The sequence below is a fragment of the Vipera berus genome (genome assembly GCF_964194415.1).
Source record: "Vipera berus genome assembly, chromosome: W".
Lineage (NCBI taxonomy): Eukaryota > Metazoa > Chordata > Lepidosauria > Squamata > Viperidae > Vipera > Vipera berus.
The window spans coordinates 32,949,551-32,971,919 of record NC_138210.1 but is presented as its reverse complement, the minus strand read 5'-3'; positions in this window follow the sequence as shown (position 1 = coordinate 32,971,919).

The following is a 22,369-nucleotide window of genomic DNA, read 5'->3' as shown; positions in this document are numbered from 1 at the left end:
GTCAGTTTGAGGATGATGCGCGGACGAGAGGCAAATCTTGATATCCAACGCATGCATCAACTCCTGCCAGAAGCGGGCTGTAAACTGGGCCCCCCTATCAGAGACGACTCTATCAGGGAGGCCGTGCAGCCGAAACACTTGCTGAATGAACATACGACTAGTGGCGCGGGCTGATGGTAAGCCGCGACAGGGGATGAAGTACGCCATCTTGGTCAGCATGTCCACCACCACATACACTGTCGTAAAACCAGAGGATGGGGGTAAATCCATCAGAAAGTCCATGGACATAGCCCCCCAGGGTCTTTTGGGTGTTGGCAAAGGCTGCAGTAATCCAGGCGGGGCCCCTGTCGCTGACTTGGCCTGCCTGCATGGGATGCAGGAGGTAACATAGGACTGGATGTTGTGTCGGACTCGGGGCCACCAGAAGGTACGGGAGACCAGGTTCAGGGTCTTGAACAGGCCAAAATGCCCCGCCGCCGGGTTATCGTGACACTGGCTGAGGATGAGTCCCCTGAGTGGCCCTCCCGGAATGTAGAGCCGGTCACGATAATACAAGAGTCCATCCGTGACCGTCCAAGGAGAATCTGGCCCCACCTCCTCCTTCCGCTGAGCCACCCACACCTCCTGCTGCTGTGCCTCCCAGATCCGAGCCCGTATATCAACCGGCTCCCGCACCGCAGCAAAAGACTAGACGGGGATCACTGTCCTGGGCAGAAGCTTGTCTTCCACTCGGGAATATTTGGGCTTCCTAGACAGAGCATCCGCTCTTTCATTGTGCCCGCTAGGTATGTACCGAACCCGGAAGTCAAACCTCGCAAAGAAAAGAGACCACCGGATCTGGCGTTGGTTCAAATTCCGAGCAGTCTGCAAGCTTTCCAAATTCTTATGGTCCGTCCGGACCTCGATTTGATGCCGCGCTCCCTCCAGATGATGCCTCCAGGCCTCGAACGCCGCTTTGATGGCCAGCAGCTCCTTCTCCCAGATTGTCTGGAAAGCCCGTTGTTCTGGAGCGTTCCACTGGAACCGAGTCTTCTTCTGCAGGAGACGGGTGAGGGGGGCTGTCAAGGCAGCAAACCCAGGGATGAAAGTTCGGTAATACTTGGCGAACCCAAGAAGTAGCTGAACATCCTTCACGCGACGCGGGGGTTGCCAACTCTGCAAAGACTCAACCTTACTCGGCTCCATGGCGATGCCCTCAGGAGAAATGCGGTGACCCAGGAAATCGATGGTCACCCGGTAGAACTGGCACTTCTCCAACTTGGCAAACAGCCGATGTTCTCGGAGTCGCTGCAGGACCTGATGGAGATGCTGATGGTGCACCTCACGCGACGGGGAGTAGATCAGGATGTCATCCAAGTAGATCACGACAAACTGATCCAACAAATCCCGGAAAATGTCATTCATGAAATGCTGAAACACAGCGGGGGCATTGGTCAGGCCAAACGGCATCACCGTGTACTCAAAATGTCCATAGCGAGTACCAAACACCGTCTTCCACTCATCACCCATACGAACCCTGACGAGGTTGTAAGCTCCACGCAGGTCCAGTTTCGTGAAAATCTTAGCCTCCCGGAGTCGGTCCAAGAGTTCGGGGATGAGGGGCAGCGGGTAACGATTGCGCACCGTGATGGCGTTGAGTTTCCTATAATCGCAGCAAAGCCGCAATTCGCCGGACTTCTTTTTGACGAAGAGCACGGGTGCAGACACTGGCGAGGACGAGGGACGGATGAAACTGCGAGCCAAATTCTTCTCCAGAAAGTCCCGCAATGCAGCCAACTCGGGGTCCGACATGGAGTACAAACGCCCCACTGGGAGAGGCGCATCAGGGACTAAATCAATGGGGCAGTCATAGGGCCTGTGCGGGGGTAATTGATCCGCCTCTGTCTCGCTGAACACATCAGCAAAGTCGGACAGTTCGGGAGGCAAGGAAACCCCTGGGGAACCCTCCACCTGGCCGGCACAGATATGGCGGGAGTGGTCCACGCAATGCAAGCTTGGGAAGGTGACCAAGTTCTGTGACCAATAGATCTGTGGGTCATGCGCCCGGAGCCACGCCAGTCCCAAGACCACGGGGAAGTGCAGATCTGAGGTGATATAGAACTGGATGGCCTCCACATGGGAACTGATGGCCATACATAATGGTTGCGTGGCGGCCGTAATAGGCCCAGACAGGAGCACTCAACCATCGATAGTCTCCACTAACATGGGCGGATCCACCGGGCACTGGGGAACAGCCCATTTGGCCACAAATGCTCAGTCCATAAAATTTGTGGTGGCCCCAGAGTCAATTAAGGCATGGACTGGAATCCCCTCTGGCTTGCCAGGAAGGATCAGACGTGCCTCCAAAATCAGATGCCGTGGAGGTCCACAGGCAGCATCGGAAAGACGTCGCTCAGTGTTGTTGTGGGACGCCCGATCTATCACACCGTCTAGATCGGGCTCGGGGCGTTTCCCGACAGAAAAGTAGGGGACTTTCTCGGGGCAGACTCGGTCACTGATGCCCGCTGTCACTTTTTTGGGCAAAAAGCAGCCAAATGCCCAGGGTCCCCGCAGTAAAAACACAACCCCCCCCCCGATCGTTGTCTGTTCATTTCAGTCACCGATAGACGAGACCTGGCGGCACCCAGCTCCATTGGCTCCTCCCTTTGAACTGGGGGCTCATGCACAACAGGGGCTGCAGGGGTCTGTGGGGTGGCACGGTGACTCCTTCGCTGCTGCAACCGAGCATCGATCCGCAGGCAGAGATGGATCAGCCCATTCAAGTCTGAGGGAATATCCACACGGGCCAGCTCATCCAACATCTCCTCCGACAATCCATCCTGGAAGGCATCCACAAGTGCAGCCTCATTCCAAGCGGAATCCTGGCTAAGCAGCCAAAAATCGCTGATATAGCCCTGTAGGGGGCGTTGACCCTGCCTCAGAGCTTTCAGGCGTCGAGTAGCAGTCTGCGTCTTAATAGGGTCCTCATACATCAGACGCATATGATCACAAAACCCCACAAAGTTGTCCAACAATGGGCTAGGTTGAGCCAGCAGAGGCGTGCCCCAATGAGCTGCATCACCCGAAAGAAGGCTTAACACAAACCCCACCTTATCCCGGTCAGTGGGGAAATCAGCTGCTCTCACGCTGATAAAGAGCTGGCATTGTCCCAGGAAAGCAGGAAACAGTTCTGGATTGCCAGTAAATTTATCCGGCATTGCAACTTGGCATTTTCTCCTGGGTGGGGGTAATGGTGGGGGTGCAGCATGAACCTGAGCTTGCAGTTGAGCCACCTGAGCTGCCAGCAAAGTGAGTTGCTGGGTGAGCTGGGCATTCTCAGCACATAGCTGCTCCATAATATTAGTAAGGGGTGGGAGGCTGAAGGCAAACTGTTCTGTACCAGCCTGCTACCGGCCCTGCAGAAAAGGCAGGGACAACCCCTCTACAAACGGCAAGAGGCTGGAATTAAGCCTGCCAAATTTATTCACATAAAACAGAGCAAGACAAGACACCAACCATAAAACACGAGCTAAGAAGCAGGAACAATCCAAGCGGTTGCCTTCAGCAAACCAGCCCTCCCACACATTCCCCTTAAATACAGTTCAGGGCGTGGCCTCTCTGTGCCTCCTTCCGAGGTGCCCCATTGCCTTCCTGTTTACTCCTGATTGACTGCCTCCTGCGTCGGGCGTCCTTGAACAGGGCCAGCTGTGGGTCATCTTCATCCACGCTGTCAGGCTCACACAGCTGGGTCTGCATCGTGACCAGATGAGAGGGGCCTTGCTGGGGGCTCTCATCAAGCTGTCCAATCCCCTCAGCAAGCTCTTCAACACCCCCCTCCTCCTCCTCTGAGTCGTCCGACCCAACTGCCGAACCCACAGGCTGACCCTGAATCACAACACGGAGATCCAGGGCCATCCAGAGCTCCAAGGGGAGTTGATTCCAGAGGGCAGGTGCCCCCACAGAGAAGGCCCTCCCCCTGGGGGTCGCCAGTTGACATTGTTTGGCCGAAGGCACCCTGAGGAGGCCCTCCCTGTGTGAGCGCACAGGGCAATGGGCAGTCGTTCCTGGCAGCAGACGGTCCTGCAAATATCCCGGACCTAAGCCATGTAGGGCTTTATAGTTAAGAACCAGCACCTTAAATCTCACCCGGAAGGCAACCGATAACCAATGCAGCTCACGCAGGAGGGGTGTAATATGGGAGTATCGGGACGCTTCCGTCACAACCCGCGCAGCCGCATTCTCCACCAGCTGAAGCCTTCGGGTGGTCTTCAAGGGCAGTCCCATGTAGAGAGCATTGCAGTAGTCTATATGGGAGGTAACGAGCGCATGAGTGACCGTACATAGGGCATCTCGGTCCAGATAGGGGTGCAACTGGCGCACCAGGCGAACCTGGGCAAATGCCCCCCTGGCTACGGCTCCTATATGATCTTCTAAACTGAATCGTGCATCCAGGAGGACGCCTAAATTGTGCACCCTTTCAACGGGGGTAACACCTCTCCCCCCATAACCAAAGATGGAATATCCTGGATTAACCGAGATGCCGGTACATATAGTCACTCGGTCTTGGCCGGGTTGAGTTGGAGCCTATTCTTCCCCATCCAGACTCGTACCGCTTCCAGGCAACGGGACATCACCTCAAGGGCATCACTGGGTTGGTTCGGGGTAGAGATGAAAAGCTGGGTATCATCAGCATATTGATGGTACCTTACTCCGAAACCACGGACGATCTCACCCAGCAGCTTCATATAGATGTTGAACAGGAGGGGAGAGAGGACTGACCCCTGAGGCACCCCACAAGTGAGGGGCCTCGGGGTCGACCTCTGCCCCCCTGCCAACACCGACTGCGAACGGCCCGAGAGATAGGAGAACCACCGTAAAATGGTGCCTCCCACTCCCAACCCCTCGAGACGTCACAGAAGGATACCATGGTCAATGGTATCAAAAGCAGCTAAGAGATCTAATACAGGGGTGTCAAACTCAATTTCATTGGGGGACGCATCAGCATTGTGGTTGCCCTCAGGGGGCCAGGTGGGTATGGCCAGGGTGGGCGTGGCCTACTGGGTGGGTGTGGCTAGAGTGTGTATGGCCTACTGGGTGGGCATGGCCAGGTCTACATCGTTCGCATCAAGGGTGCCTATGGGGGCCTGGGCAGGAGTGGGTCAGATCTGAGGGTCTCTGGCAGAAGGAGGGTCTTTGGGACAGGGCCAAGGCAGTGGGGGCCGTTCCCTCATTGTTTCCAGGATGGCTTCGTGGGCCACATGAAACCACTTTGCGGGCCGGATCCGGCCCCCGGGCCTTGTGTTTGACATGTCTGATCTAATAGGACCAGGACTGAGGAATAACCCCTATCCCAGGCCCACCAGAGATCATCCACCAGCACGACCAATGCCGTCTCTGTGCTGTACCCGGGCCTGAAACCCGATTGGAACGGGTCCAGATACTCAGTTTCCTCCAGAACCAGCGGGAGCTGCCGCGCCACCACGCTCTCAACAAACTTCGCAATAAAGGGAAGGTTGGAGACAGGACAAAAGTTGTTCAAATTAGCTGGGTCCAGGACAGGCTTCTTGAGGAGGGGCCTCACCACCGCCTCCTTCAAGGCGGCAGGGAAGCACCCCTCACTCAAAGAAGCGTTCATAACCGTTTGGAGCCAGCCTTGTGTAACCTCCCGAGTCGCATACACCAGCCAGGAGGGACACGGGTCCAACAAACATGTGGCGGCACTCAGTCTTCCCATGATTCTGTCCACTTCATCCGGAGTCACAGGGTCGAACTCCTCCCAAATGGTATCAACAAGACCTGTCGCTTCCCGCCCGTCAGATACTGCCCATTCGTAGTCTGGCTATACTCCTATATCTCCTACCCAATGGTAGGAGAGTAAAGAGATACCGTCCAGGGTGTGAGTCATCCCTGAGAATTTTCCTCGCTCTTCCAAGGCAGCAAGCCCTAGCGATATCATCCAGTGGTGTCAGGGGACAGCCCACAATGTCTTGTGCTGTGCTCACCACCCTCTGTTAATGCTTTCCTATCCACGGCTGTCAAACCAGCATACCAAACCACAATACCATACGAGAGGATGCTCTCTATAGTAGACTGGTAAAAGAGGGTCATTAGCCGTTGTTCTACCCTGTTCTTCCACAAGACCCTGAGAAAGTGAAGTCTCTGTTGGGCCTTTCTGGCCACCTGGGTTGTATTAACTTTCCAGGTAAGATCTTCGCAGAGGTAGACTCCCAGAAATTTAAAGGAGGAAACTCTCTCCACACCGTCCTTCCCGATGTAAAGTGGGGCAGGTTCCTCCTTTTTCCTCCGGAACTCTAGCACCATCTCTGTTCTGTTCCCCCTCCCTCAAGGTACAAACAAACAAACAAGCAGGTACTAATCAAAAGGGTTAAGTCTTTATGCCACAATATAATTGCTGTCCAATAAAGTCTTGGCAGCAAGCTACCCACAGTCGGTCAAAAATAAGCTAGTTATCTCAAACGTTCGCTGACATGAGATAACTGCCAACAAGTAAGTCCAAGAAAATCCAGGCAAACAAACCAAAATCAGAGATGAACAAGCATAGTCACAAAATCCAGAGCAGGGTTCACACAGGTAGAGAAATCCGACAGACGTGACCAGAAACAGTGTTGAATTAAATTGTTCGTCACAAAGTTCTGAGAGCAGCCACACCCCCTTTTGTACCTTATGGGGTGTGGCTTAATGGCTCAGCTACTCCCTGGCCCTCCTACTCATCCTACATTGCTGCAAACGCTTGGTCCTGCGTCTTTCTCGAGGGTCTAGCCATGAGTCATCTTCACTAGACTGTATTTGCTGCAGCTGCTCGAGCTCCGTCCCAGCCTGGCTCCCAGGCTGCTCCTCTCGGCCTTCAGATGGAGACGGAGGCCTTGCCAGAGAGGAGGGCCCCGGAGAGGGAGGCCTTGCCAGAGGGGAGGGTCCTGGAGAAGGAGGCCTTGCCAGTTCCTCCCCATCATCCTCAGAGTCCTCTTCCTCGGTTAGGACAGGCAAGGGGGTCAGGGCCACAACACTATCCCCCCACCGCAGGGCCCTTCTCCCGGGTCTGACGGTCGGGATGCGGTCGAGATGGGAATTGTTCATGGAAAACCCGCATAAGGTCAGGGGCGTGGACTGCAGAAGCGTCTACCCAGGAGAAGTCCTCAGGTCCATACCCCTTCCACTCAACCAGATATTGGAAGCGCCCCTTTAGGCAGAAGGAGTCCCGGATACTGGCCACCTTGTATTCTGCTGAGCTGTCCTGGTCAGGTGTAGGTGGTGGAGCAGAAGCCGTCGGGAGTTGGAGGGAACACGAGGCGGCTTCGGGGACCAGCAGGGATCAGTGGAAGACCGAGTGGATCCGCATGGAGCGCGGCAGGGTCAACTGGTAGGCCACAGGGTTGATGACCGCTTCGATCGGGAATGGGCCGACGTATCCATGGTCCAGTTTCTTTACCGGGCGGTCGGTCAGTCGGGAGATGCCTCGTGGATAAGCACACTCGATCTCCGACCGCCAGCGGTGGTGTTGCCCGTCGGGAGCGGTCGGCTAACCGTTTATAGTCCTCCTTGGCCTGGATCAATTGGCGACGTAAAAATTGTTGGACTGCCTGCAACTCCGACAGGAAGTCCTGGGTCTCGGGAACCGGAGAATCTGAGGGAGCTAGAGGGAAGAGCCGCGGATGGTACCCCACATTGGCATAGAACGGGGTGGTCTGGATGGAGGTGTGTTGAGAGTTGTTAAAGGCAAACTCCGCTAGGGAGAGGTAATCAGCCCAGTTGTCCTGCTGCTGGTTCACGAAACAGCACAGGTACTGCTCTAGGATGCTGATTACCTTCTCCTTCCCCCCATCGGTCTCGGGATGGTGTGCCGACGACAAACACACCTGCAACTCCAATGTGGCCATCAGGCTTTTCCAAAATTGTGCTGTGAATTGTATGCCGCGATCCGACACTACCCTGTCTGGCAAGCCATGGAGATGGAAAACGTGCTGCAGGAACAACTGGGCAGTCGTCCGGGCTGTTGGCAGCCCACGACACGGAATAAAGTGCGCCATTTCAGTTAACATGTCAACCACCACTAGGACGGTGGTAAACCCTGAGGACGGTGGCAAGTCTGTTAAGAAGTCTGTGGAGATTGCTCCCCATGGTCTCTCTGGTGTTGGCAGGGGTTGGAGGAGGCCGGGAGGTGTGCCCGTGGGGGCCTTTGCTTGTTGGCATGGCACACAGAACGTCACATACGTATGTACGTCGTGCCGTACCCGAGGCCACCAAAAGGTCCGTGTCACTAAATTGAGGGCCTTAAAAAACCCCACGTGCCCCGCCGCAGGGTTGTCGTGACATTGTGTCATCACGAGGGTTCGGAGAGGCCCCGTGGGTACGTATAGTCACCCCCGATGTTTCAGCAAACCCTCCTCCAAAGTCCATGGGGACGCAGGACCAACCTCGGCCTTCCTCTGTTGCGACCAGTCGTCCAGGCGCTGTGCCTCATGCACCTGAGCCCGCAAGTCCACTGGCTCATGGACTGCGGCCAAGGCTTCCACGGGCAGCACCGTCCGCGGGGGCAGTGGGTCCTTGGTGCGGAGGTACTCCAGCTTGCAGGACAGGGCATCTGCCCTCTGGTTGTGACCGCTGGAGATGTAGGTCACACGAAAGTTTATTATTTATTATTTATTTATTTAATTAAATTTTTATACCGCCCTTCTCCCGAAGGACTCAGGGCGGTGAACAGGGCATATCTTAAAACTACAAAAGTACAAAAGTTAAAAAAGAATTAAATTATTGCCCACAATAAAAACAATAAAATATATATAAAAATATTAAAACCCTAAGTAATTCCCCATCAGGCCAGGCCAGGCCAGCTTGTTCAAATAAATGGGTCTTTAACCCGCGCCGGAAGGAGTGGAGATCCGGTGCCATCCGGAGCTCAACCGGCAGCTGATTCCACAAAGCCGGAGCGCCCACAGAGAAGGCCCTCCCCCTGGGGGCCACCAGCCGACATTCTCTGACTGGAGGCACCCTGAGGAGGCCCTCTCTGTGGGAACGCACGGGGCGGAGGGGAGTCGACGCCGGCAGCAGGTGGTCCCCGAGGTATTCCGGACCCATGCCATGTAAGGACTTAAAAACCATCACTAAGACCTTGAACCTCACCCGGAAGACAACTGGTAACCAATGCAGCTCGCGAAGCAAAGGTGTAACATGGGAGTACCGGGAAACTCCCAAGACAACTCTCGCGGCCGCATTCTGTACCAGTTGGAGCCTCCGAGTGGTCTTCAAGGGAAGCCCCATGTAGAGAGCATTGCAATAGTCAAGACGAGAGGTCACGAGCGCATGAGTGACCGTACACAGGGCATCCCGGTCTAGATAGGGCCGCAACTGCCGCACCAGGCGAACCTGTGCGAAAGCCCCCCTGGTCACGGCTACTACATGATCTTCTAAGGTAAGCCGTGCATCCAGGAGGACTCCCAAGTTGCGAGCCCTATCTACGGGGGGTAAAAACTCACCCCCCATAGAAAGTGATGGAACGTTTTGAATGCCCCGGGATGCCGGAATGTACAGCCACTCAGTCTTGTCAGGGTTGAGTTGAAGTCTGTTCCTCCCCATCCAGACCCGAACCGCCTCCAGGCAACGGGACATCACAGCGAGGGCATCACTGGGGTGGTTTGGGGTCGAAATGAAAAGTTGGGTATCATCAGCATATTGATGATACCCAACTCCAAAACCACGAATGATCTCACCCAGCGGTTTCATGTAGATGTTGAACAGGAGAGGCGAGAGAACCGAACCCTGAGGAACTCCACAAACGAGAGACCTAGGGGCCGATCTCTGCCCCCCTGCCAACACCGACTGCGAACGTCCCAGGAGATAGGAGGAGAACCACCGAAGAACTGTGCCTCCCACTCCCAATCCCCTGAGACGCCGCAGCAGGATACCATGGTCGATGGTATCGAAAGCCGCCGAGAGGTCTAATAGGACCAGGACAGAGGAATATCCCCTATCCCGGGCCCTCCAGAGATCATTCACCAGAGCGACCAATGCCGTCTCCGTGCTGTACCCAGGCCTGAAACCCGATTGGTACGGGTCCAGATAATCCGCTTCATCCAGGACCAGAGGGAGCTGAACCGGGCGAGAAACAAAGACCAGTGGATCTGCCACTGGGTCAACTTCCTGGCCGTCTTCAGGTGTTCTAGGTTCCGATGGTCCGTCCGGACCGCCACCTGATGTCGGGCCCCGAGATGATGCCGCCAAGCCTCGAACGTGGCCTTGATAGCCAGCAACTCTTTTTCCCAGATGGTGTAATTGCGCTCGAGTGCAGGGAAAGAGTGCCGCCATCCACCGAGGCCTGCAATAACACCGCCCCAAGAGCCACGTTGGCTGCGTCTGTCTGCACGACGAAAGGACGGTTCGGATCGGGGTGTTTCAGGATGGGTTCCATGATGAAGGCCTTCTTGACGGTCTCGAATGCTTGCTGCGGTGGGGGACCCCACCGGAATGGGACCTTCTTCATAAGGAGCTGGGTTAGCAGAACTGTCAATGTAGCAAAGCTCGGGATGAAGGTCCGGTAATAGTTGGCAAACCCCAGAAGGCACTGGATATCCTTCACTCGATGGGGGGGTTCCCAACTACACAAGGCCTCCACCTTATGCAGGTCCATGGCGATACCTTCGGGAGAGATGATGTGGCCAAGGAACTCTATGGAAGTCTGGAAGAAGAGGCATTTCTCCAGCTTCGCATAGCGTTGATGCTCCCAAAGGCGCTGCAAGACGAGGCGGACGTGCTGCAGATGGCGTTTCCTGGACCGGGAGTATATCAGAATGTTGTCCAGGTAGACCACCACGAACCTGTCCAACATGTCCCGAAAAGCATCATTCATCAGATGTTGGAAGACTGCGGGGGCATTGGTCAGCCCGAACGGCATAACGGTATATTCAAAATGACTGTATTGGGTGCCAAACATCTTCCATTCATCCCCCTTTCGCATCCGTACCAGGTTGTAGGCCCCTCGGAGATCGAGCTTGGTGAAGATGGTTGCCTCATGCAGCCTCTCCATCAGCTCCGGGATGAGCGGCAGGGGGTACCAATTCCGCACCGTGATGGTGTTCAGTCGGCGGTAATCGCAACACAAGCGTAGATCCCCGTCTTCTTCTTGACGAAGAGAACTGGGGCCGAGAGAGGGGACGACGAAGGCCGAATGAACCGCCTGGCCAGGTTCTTGTCCAAAAAGTCCCGCAAAGCAGCCAACTCGGGCTCCGACATGGGGTACAGACGTCCCACTGGCAGCGGCATGTTGGGCAGAAGGTCCACGGGGCAATCGTAGGGCCGGTGTGGGGGCAAACGGTCTGCCTCCTTTTCGCTGAACACATCCGTGAAGTCCACCAGGTCAGGAGGCAAGGAGATGGCAGGGGCGGAGACTTCCTGGCTGGCACAGATGTGGCAGACGTGGTCTACGCACTGCAGGCTCAGAAAACAGATGGCGTTCCACGACCACGCCACCTGAGGATCGTGGGTCCGAAGCCAGGCCATACCCAGGACCTACGGGAAATGGAGGTCCGCCGTGATATAAAACTGAATCGCCTCATGTGCCCCAATGGCGAGGCGCAAAGGCTGGGTGGCAGATTTAATGGGGCCCAAGACAACTTCCTGCCCATCAATGGTTTCTACACTCAACAGAGGGTCCACCGGAGTCAAGGGAACGCCAAAATGGGCCACAAAGGCCTGGTCCATAAAATTGGTCGTGGCCCCCGTATCCACCAGCGCATGCGCCTGGATCCCCCCTGGTCGGCCAGACAAAAAGACCTGAGTGTCCAAAATCAGATGTCAAGGGGGTCGAGTCCACGTCTATTCCTGCCCTGTTTCCCGCCTGATCAGTCTGAGCCCGAGACCCAGGGCCAGACTTTGGTGCCCCACCTTGCTTCCTGGGACAGGAGGTGGCGAAATGTCCAGGCTCCCCACAATACAAACACAACCCCCCCTTGATGTTTCTGAGTCCTCTCCTGGGCTGTCAGGTGAGGTCTGGCCGCTCCCAGCTCCATTGGCTCGTCAGCAGATGCCACGAAACGTGGGGCGACCCAGGACGCGGTTGGTGCAGGACGCGGATGTGCAGACGGCAGCGTGGGCAACTCTTGGACGGTCCGACGGGTCTTTCAACGTTGGAGGCGAGCATCAATGCGAAGGCACTGGACCACCAGGGCGTCGAGGGTCGGGGGAGCCTCTACACGGACCAGTTCGTCCTGAAGCTCATCTGAAAGCCCTTCTTGGAAAGCATCCAGCAATGCCGCCTCATTCCAAGCTGAGTCCTGGGACAACAGCCAGAAGTCAGAGATATAATCCTGCAGGGGGCGTTTTCCTTGCCGGAGGTCTTTGATACTTCTGGCTACAGTCTGGGTGTGGATGGGGTCCTCATACATGAGCCTCATGTGTTGCCAGAAGCCCTGGTAATCAGTTAACAAGGGGCTGTTCTGAGTTAACAACGGCATGGCCCATCGGGCGGTAGAGTCAGAAAGAAGGCTAATCACAAACCCCATCCTAGCCAGGTCATCAGGGAAATCCTCTGGCCTTATAGACATAAACAATTGGCACTGTCCCATGAAGGCCGAGAACATCTCAGGCTGTCCAGAAAACGTATCCGGCACCGCTACCGGCATTTCCGACGGGGAGGAGGAATTGCAGGAGCATTCAGCAGAGCGAGTTGTGCAGACAATTGGGCTACCTGCTGTTGTAGGAGTTGATTGTCTGCCTGCAGCTGCTGCTGTAGCTGCTGTGACTGCAGCTGCTGCTGCTGCTGCTGCTGCTGTTGTTGGTCCATTTTAGGTAAAAGATGGTCTGTTTGTTGGGGTGACGAAGAAGCTGTTCTGTTCCCCCTCCCTCAAGGTACAAACAAACAGACAAGCAGGTACTAATCAAAAGGGTTAATTCTTTATACCACAATATAATTGCTGTCCGATAAAGTCTTGGCAGCAAGCTACCCACAGTCGGTCAAAAATAAGCTAGTTATCGCAAACGTTCGCTGACATGAGATAACTGCCAACAAGTAAGTCCAAGAAAATCCAGGCAAACAAACCAAAATCAGAGATGAAGCGTAGTCACAAAATCCAGACCAGGATTCACACAGGTAGAGAAATCCGACAGATGTGACCAGAAGCTGTGGTGAATTAAATTGTTCGTCACAAAGTTCTGAGAGCAGCCACACCCCCTTTTGTACCTTATGGCGTGTGGCCCAATGACTCAGCTACTCCCTGGCCCTCCTACTCATCCTACGTTGCTGCAAACGCTTGGCCCTGTGTCTTTCTCGAGGGTCTAGCCATGAGTCATCTTCACTAGACTGTATTTGCTGCAGCTGCTCGAGCTCCGTCCCAGCTTGGCTCCCAGCCTGGCTACTCCCAGGCTACTCCTCTCGGCCTTCAGATGGAGATGGAGGCCTTGCCAGAGAGGAGGGCCCCAGAGAGGGAGGCCTTGCCAGAGGGGAGGGTCCCGGAGAAGGAGGCCTTGCCAGTTCCTCCCCATCATCCTCAGAGTCCTCTTCCTCGGTGTTGTGATTCAGGGTCAGCCTGTGGGTTCGGCAGTTGGGTCGGATGATTCAGAGGAGGAGGAAGAGGAGGAGGGGTTTGGAGAGCCTGCAGAGGACAGTTCTGAGGCTTCGCAGAGCTCTCAGCCAGGCCCCTCCCATCTGGTTACTACGCAGACCCAGCTGTGTGAGCCTGACAGTGTGGATGAAGATGACCCACAGCTGGCCCTGTTCAAGGACGCCCGAGGCAGGAGGCAGTCAATCAGGAGTAAAGAGAGGAAGGCAATGGGGCACCTTGGAAGGAGGCAGAGAGAAGCCACGCCTTGAACTTTTTAAAAGGGGAATGTGTGGGAGGGCTGGTTTGCTGAAGGCAACCGTTTGAATAGCTCCTGTTTTAGTGGTTCGTGTTTTGTTTTGCTCAGTTTGCTCTGTTTTGTGTAAATAAATTTGGCGGGCTTTCTTCCAGCCTTTTGCCTTTTGTAAAGGGGTTGTCCCTGCCTTTTCTGTAGGGCCGGTAGTAGGCTGGAACAGAACACTCAGTTAGGACAGGCGCGGGGGCCGGGGCCACAACAATCTCTTTCGTCTTGCCGATGTTCAGGTGCAAGATGTTGTTACAACACCATATGGATAGTTTTTGTACCTCCCCCCTGTATGCTGTCTCATCCCCACCTGTAATAAGACCCACCATGGTAGCATCATCTGCGAGCTTAATTATTGCAGTAGATGGGTCAGATGATACACAGTCATATGTGTACAAAGGCCAAACCCTGACAAGGTTGTAAGCTTGGGAAGGTGACCATGTTCTGTGACCAATAGATCTGTGGGTCATGCGCCCGGAGCCACGCCAGTCCCAAGACCACGGGGAAATGCAGATCTGAGGTGATACAGAACTGGATGGCCTCCACATGGGAACTGATGGCCATACATAAGGGTTGCGTGGCGGCCGTAATTGGCCCAGACAGGAGCACTCGACCATCGATAGTCTCCACTAACATGGGCGGATCCACCGGGCACTGGGGAACAGCCCATTTGGCCACAAATGCTGAGTCCATAAAATTTGTGGTGGCCCCAGAGTCAATTAAGGCATGGACTGGAATCCCCTCTGGCTTGCCAGGAAGGATCAGACGTGCCTCCAATATCAGATGCCGTGGAGGTCCAAAGGCAGCATCGGAAAGACGTCGCTCAGTGATGTGGGACGCCCGATCTATCACACCGTCTAGATCGGGCTCGGGGCGTTTCCCGACAGAAAAGTAGGGGACTTTCTCGGGGCAGACTTGGTCACTGATGCCCGCTGTCGCTTCTTTGGGCAAAAAGCAGCCAAATGCCCAGGGTCCCCACAGTAAAAACACAACCCCCCGATCGTCGTCTGTTCATTTCAGTCACCGATAGACGAGACCTGGCGGCACCCAGCTCCATTGGCTCCTCCCTTTGAACTGGGGGCTCACGCACAACAGGGGCTGCAGGGGTCTGTGGGGTGGCACGGCGACTCCTTCGCTGCTGCAACCGAGCATCGATCCGCAGGCAGAGATGGATCAGCCCATTCAGGTCTGAGGGAATATCCACACGGGCCAGCTCATCCAACATCTCCTCCGACAATCCATCCTGGAAGGCATCCACAAGCGCAGCCTCATTCCAGGCGGAATCCTGGCTAAGCAGCCGAAAATCGCTGATATAGCCCTGCCTCAGAGCTTTCAGGCATCGAGTAGCAGTCTGCGTCTTAATAGGGTCCTCATACATCAGACGCATATGATCACAAAACCCCACAAAGTTGTCCAACAATGGGCTAGGTTGAGCCAGCAGAGGCGTGCCCCAAAGAGCTGCATCACCCGAAAGAAGGCTTAACATAAACCCCACATTATCCCGGTCAGTGGGGAAATCAGCTGCTCTCACGCTGATAAAGAGCTGGCATTGTCCCAGGAAAGCAGGAAACAGTTCTGGAGTGCCTGTAAATTTATCCGGCATCGCAACTTGGCATTTTCTCCTGGGTGGGGGTGATGGTGGGGGTGCAGCATGAACCTGAGCTTGCAGTTGAGCCACCTGAGCTGCCAGCAAAGTGAGTTGCTGGGTGAGCTGGGCATTCTCAGCACGTAGCTGCTCCATAATAGTAGTAAGGGGTGGGAGGCTGAAGGCAAACTGTTCTGTACCAGCCTGCTACCGGCCCTGCAGAAAAGGCAGGGACAACCCCTTTTACAAGAAGGCAAGAGGCTGGAATTACGCCTGCCAAATTTATTACTACAAAAACAAATGGAACAAGACAAACCAAGAAACAGGAGCTTTAAGAAACATGAACTATCCGAGCGGTTGCCTTCAGCAAACCAGCCCTCCCAGACATTCCCCTTATATAGAGTTCAGGGCGTGGCTTCTCTCTGCCTCCTTCCGAGAAGCCCCATTGCCTTCCTCTGTTTACTCCTAATTGACTGCCTCCTGCGTCGGGCGTCCTTGAACAGGTCCAGCTGTGGGTCATCTTCATCCACGCTGTCAGGCTCACACAGCTTGGTCTCCGTGGTGACCAAGTGGGAGGGGCCTGGCTGAGGGCTCTCATCAGCAAGATCTTCAACCCCCTCAGCAAGGTCTTCAACACCCCCCTCCTCCTCCTCTGAGTCGTCCGACCCAACTGCCGAACCCACAGGCTGACCCTGAATCACAACAGATAGGGGCTAAGCACACAGCCCTGTGGTTAGCCGGTGCAAAGCTTCAGGGGGGTGGACAAAGCACACCCGACCCTCACTGTTTGTAACTGGTCCCTGAGAAAGTCTTGAATCCAATCGCAGATGGAGGGGGAAAATTTCACGTCAGTCAGCTTCTCGATGAGAGTGCTTGGCAAAATGGTGTTGAAAGCTGAGCTATAATCAACAAAAAGCATCCTGACATAGCTTCCATGTTTCTCAAGATGACTTGCTACAGAGTGTAAAGCAGTAGCTATGGCATCGTCTGTCAACCTATTCCCCCTGTAGGCAAATTGATGTTTATCGAAATCCAGTGGGAGGCATGTCCTGAGGTGTTGGAGAACCAGTCTTTCGAGGCATTTCATGACTACAGACGTTAATGCATCAGGTCTGTAGTCATTCAGGCACTCAACTGCAGTTTTCTTCGGGGCTGGGACAATGGTAGCTGCTTTCAAGCACGATGGTACACATGCCGTTTGCAGGATGTTAAAAATCCTTGTCAGGACCCCTGCTAATTGGTCGGCACAGTTCTTAACCACTATCTCCAGCACCCCATCTGGGCTTGCAGCTTTGCTGGGATTCACAGCCTTCAATACAGTTCTCACTTGGTCTTCAGATAGGGTGAGTTGCTGAAAATCAGAAGGCCGGCCAGCAGAGGCTACAGGGTCTGGTCTGTAAAGGTTGCTTGCTCGAGTTTTTTGTACTCTGAGTTAGGATCCCAAAGAAGGTCAACAAGCTTAGCGTGATCTTTCACAATGTATTCATTAGGAATGTGAAACTTGTGTTTGATTAAAGAGAGGTAATATACGGGTGGGTTATCTCGCCAAAATATTAACCCTCCTATCCCAAATGCTAAATTATGTAGTTGCCGCCACCTCATGATCGAAGGCTACATTCCATAAAGAACGGATAGAATTGCATCTTATGATTTGTAGTGGTTTTGTTAGGCCTTAACCTAACAAAACTTCCATGCATTTTAAAAGGGTGAAGTCATCTCGTTATAATAATCTTCATGCATATCTAATCACACCTCTTCTTCCTCTGTGTTCTCCATTCTGAGACTCTCACGCAGCTTCAGGTCTTCATACTTACTGGTAAAGGTTCATGTTTGCCATTATTAGTATTTACTTTAGGAACCTCTTTCTTATCAAACTCAGGCATGTTTTTATAACAGAAGAATAAAAGATTTTAATGCAAATTCAATTTTGCTATGTAGGGATTTCGATTGTATGGAGTGAGCGTTATTTTATACTTGTCTTTATAGTGTTTTTTGTTGAGGTACATCATAGTCCTCCATGAGCATCTTAATGCATGAGTAGCCTTATAAATTGAGGGATACTCTGTTATAACCCCACTTTTGATATATTTAACTAACACCATCCTTGGGTTATTATGGATCTATTTAAGATACTCGTACTTTGGATCAATATCTTTCATCATCTTTTGTGGTTTTTGCAGCTTTGTGAGACCCTCAGCAGGAACAAGCCCTCTTTCATCGAGAAGTTTCAAAATCTCTGGTTTGTTCATAAATGTTATGCCTATGATATTGTTGTCATTCATTATCTGTCACAAGGCAGGAAGCGGAGATTTTTAAAATATAGAAGGCGTATCACAGCTGCTAAGTAGAGCCATCAGCTCTGTCTTTCTGAGCTTATAGTAGCCTGTCAATCCTCACTGTTTTGCGACAATACATAATTCGCGAAGAGTTTTGTTATCCATTTTATTCTAAGAAAATAATAAAGTTAAGGTAAAACTTACTTTTGCCCTTTGGGGCTCTACTCAGCTGAGGATTTGTAATTCTTGTGAATGAGAATGAGCCAGAATAGTTTAGTGGGGTCTACTGAGGATTTGTAATTCATGAGTGCATGAGCAAGCCAGAATAGTCATCTCCTAGCTACTAATGTGTCCCAGGATAACATTGCAGGATCCAATTTGGGTCGGTCACCGGGACCAGAGGTTTTGTCTTCCGAGCTTTTAAATGAATAAGTAAAAGACTAAAATGTTGGTAAACAACATGAATGAAGACCAAAGAAAATTGGAAAACAAAATGGGATTTAAGATTGTGAAAAAAGTAAAGTGTCTGGGGTTGATTTTAATAAAAATTCTATGTTGTACAAAAATAACTATGTTAAAATGTGGAGTGAGATAAAATCAGATTTGCACAGATGGAAAAAACTAGACTTGTCACAGGAAGGATTTATGTTGTTAAAATGAGTATCTTACCCAGGATACTATTTATGTTTCAGACTATATCAATTTTGATTAAAGACCTCTCCTTTAAACAACGGCAGAAGGATATTTTCAAATTTATCTGGCGAAACAAAAAACCTATAATTAAATATAAATGTTTGCAAGATGTGAAATGGGAGGTCTTGGGTTGCCTGATCTTGTATTATAATGCATGTTGTTTGGTATGGTTGAAAAACTCTGAAGAATCAAAGTTTGTTAGACCTTGAAGGCTTTGATCTGAGATTTGGGTGGCATGCTTATTTATAGTATGATAAGGTAAAGGTTAACCCAGGTTTTAAGAACCATTTTATTAGGCCTACGATTGGGCATATGTGGGTAAAGTATAAAAGACTGTCCACTAAGGTATCATTGTAGATATCACATGAAACACTATACAGCAAAGTGATGTTAACTGAGTCCAAATGGATGACATATTGTGACCTATTGATATTGGAAAAAGAGGAACCTAAGATAAAAATGCAGGAACAACTAGTAAGTGGTGGATTTAATTATGATTGGTTTAATTAGCATAGAATATTTGAAAGGTTTAAACTTGGTAAAAAAAAGTTTTGGTTTTGCAGCTGACAAATCTGAATTGGAATGGAATTTATGCTCTGGAGATGACCACTTGATTTCTAAAGTTTATAAAATGCTACTTAGGATGAATTTGGAAGATGAATATCTTAAGAATTATATGGTAAAATGGGGAAAAAATCCAGGTTAAAACAATGTTATATCAATGGGAAAATATGTGGCTTAACGGCTTAAAGCAGTGATGGTGAAGCTTTTAGAGACCAAGAGCCCAAACTGCAAACCAAACCCCACTTATTTATTGTTGAGTGACAGATGGGCATGGCCCACTGGGTGGGCGTGGCCACCTCAACATCACTAACATCAGGGGCACTTGTGCGGGGCTGGGCAGGACTGGGGTGGATCTGAGGATCTCCAGTAGAGGGGGGACGGGACCGGGGTGAGTACTGGGGAATAGTCCACTAGAGGAGCCTCATTGATATTAAAGGGGGTGGGGGAAGGGATATTAAAGGGGGTGGGGGAATAGATGCTATTAAAGGGCGGCCACGGAGGCACTCGACCGCATTGTTCCCATGCGGCCCCTGACCCGGCGCAGATCCCGGCGGGCACCATGGTTCTTCGTGGAGCTCCGGAAGATGAAGCGTCGGAGACGGAGCCTAGAGAGCTGTTGGAGGTCCAGCCGGTCTGAGTCTGATAGATTGCGGTTAAGAACCTTCACGAGGTCTTATCTCGCAGCGATGGAGGCAGCGAAGTCTAACTACTTCGCTGCCCTCATCGTGTCCGTAGATAATTGCCCAGCCGCCCTGTTTGGGGTGAATCGCTCCCTCCTGAATAAGGAGGTGAGGGAGGAGCCCCTGCAGGGTCGTGCCGAGGAGTTTAGTCAATATCTGGCGGATAAAATCGCTCAGATTCGGGCCGGCTTGGACTCCGACTGGGCAGAGTCTGACGATGGGGAATCGAGCGGTCTTGGGAACATTACTTGGGAAGAATTTGATCCTGTGACTCCGGAAGAAGTGGACAGGATCATGGGGAGGCTGAGTCCCACCACGTGTTTATTGGACCCGTGCCCCTCCTGGCTGGTTTATGCAGCTCGGGAGGGGACACGAGGCTGGCTCCAGGTGGTAATAACTGCTTCTTTGAGAGAGGGTAGCTTCCCTGCCACCTTGAAGGAGGCGGTGGTGAGGCCCCTCCTCAAGAAGCCTGCCCTGGACCCGGTTATTTTGAACAACTACCATCCGGTCTCCAACCTTCGCTTTTTAGCGAAGGTTGTTGAGAGTGTGGTGGCACATCAGCTTCATCTATTCCTGGAGGAAGCGGATTATCTGGATCCCTACCAATCAGGCTTTAGGCCCGGGTACAGCACGGAGACGGCATTGGTCGCACTGGTGAATGATCTCTGGCAGGCTCGGGACAGGGGTTATTCCTCTGTCCTAGTCCTATTAGACCTCTCAGCGGCTTTTGATACCATCGACCATGGTATCCTACTGCGGCGCCTCAGGGGGTTGGGAGTGGGTGGTACTGTTTTACAGTGGTTCTCCTCCTACCTCCTAGGTCGTTCGCAGTTGGTGTTGGCAGGGGGGCAGAGGTCGGCCTCGAGGTCTCTCGTTTGTGGAGTCCCTCAGGGGTCGGTCCTCTCGCCACTTCTGTTCAACATCTATATGAAGCCGCTGGGTGAGATCATTCGTGGTTTTGGGGTGGGGTATCATCAGTACGCTGATGATACACAGCTTTTTATTTCCACCCCAAATCAACCCAGTGATGCCCTCGACGTGATGTCCCGTTGCCTGGAGGCGGTGAGGGTCTGGATGGGGAGGAACAGGCTTCATCTAAATCCCGACAAGACCGAGTGGCTGTGCATACCGGCATCTCAGGTTGTCCATTCTATTCCATCTTTATCTATAGGGGGTGAGGTGTTACCCCGCGTAGATAGGGCTCGCAACTTGGGTGTCCTCCTTGACTCACAGCTCAGTTTAGAAGATCATATAGGAGCTGTGACCAGGGGGGCTTTTGCCCACGTTCGCCTGGTGCGCCAGTTGCGGCCCTATTTGGACCGAGATGCCCTACGCACAGTCACTCATGCGCTCGTGACCTCTCGGATAGACTACTGCAACGCTCTCTACATGGGGCTACCCTTGAGGACCACTCGGAGGCTCCAGCTGGTGCAGAATGCGGCCACGTGAGTTGTGATGGGGGTCTCCCGATACTCCCATGTAACACCTCTGCTCCGCGAGCTGCATTGGCTTCCAGTTGTCTTCCGGGTGAGATTCAAGGTGCTGGTGATGACCTATAAAGCCCTAAATGGCATGGGTCCGGATTATTTATGGGAGCACCTTTTGCTGGCGTCAACTTCCCATCGTCCTGTGCGCTCCCACAGAGAGGGCCTCAGGGTGCCGTCGGTCAGGGAATGTCGACTGGCGACGCCCAGGGGGAGAGCATTCTCTGTGGGCGCGCCTGCCCTCTGGAATCAGCTCCCTGTTAATCTCCGGATGGCTCCCGACCTTCGCTCTTTCCGCCGCAACCTGAAGACTTGGCTATTTGAACTTGCCGGCCTGGACCGAGGGACTGGGATTTTAGATTTTAAATGTTAAATTTTACATTTTAGAACGTGTTTTATTGTTTAGGGCTACTTGGTTTAATTTATTTTAATTTTTGTATATTATGTGTTGTATATAGTGTTTTAATTGCCCTGTACACCGCCCCGAGTCCTTCGGGAGAGGGGCGGTATATAAATCTAAATAATAAATAAATAAATAATAAAGGGGGTGAGGGAAGAAATATTAAAGGGGGTGAGGGAAGAGATTATATTAAAGGGGGTGGGGGAAGAGATGATATTAAGGGGGTGGGGAAGAGACGATATTAAAGGGGAGTGAGGAGTACTTGTACTTTATCTTTAAAACTACTTTTTAATTTCAACTCATGCCAATCTGGGTGGCAGAAGCGTTTTCCAAGCCTCTGGACTCGCATCCATCGCCGCAGGGTGATTTTTGGGCGCGCCAGTGGCCCGATCTGGGCTCCGGAGGCCTGGAAAATGCTTCTGCTGCCCAGATCGGCCATGGGGGGGACGTGAAATAGATGCGGACTCCGGAGGCCTGGAAAATGCTTCTGCTGCCCGGATCTAGGGCTGCAGAGTGATTTCCTGCCCCCCCTTGGCCGATCCAGGCGGCAGAAGAATTTTCCAGGCCTCTGGAACCCGGATCGGGCCGCTTGCACGTCCCAAAATCGCCGCGAGGCCATGGATGCAAGCTCTGGAGGCCTGGAAAATGCTTCTGTTACCTGGATGTAGGGTTGCAGAGCAATTTCGTGCACCCCCCCCCCTATAGCCGATACGGGTGGCAAAACCATTTTCCAGGCCTCTGGAGCCCGGATCGGGCCGCTTGCACATCCCAAAATTGCCACAAGGCCATGGATGCGAGCTCCAGAGGCCTGGAAAATGCTTCTGCTGCCTGGCTATAGGGCTGCAGAGCAATTTCGT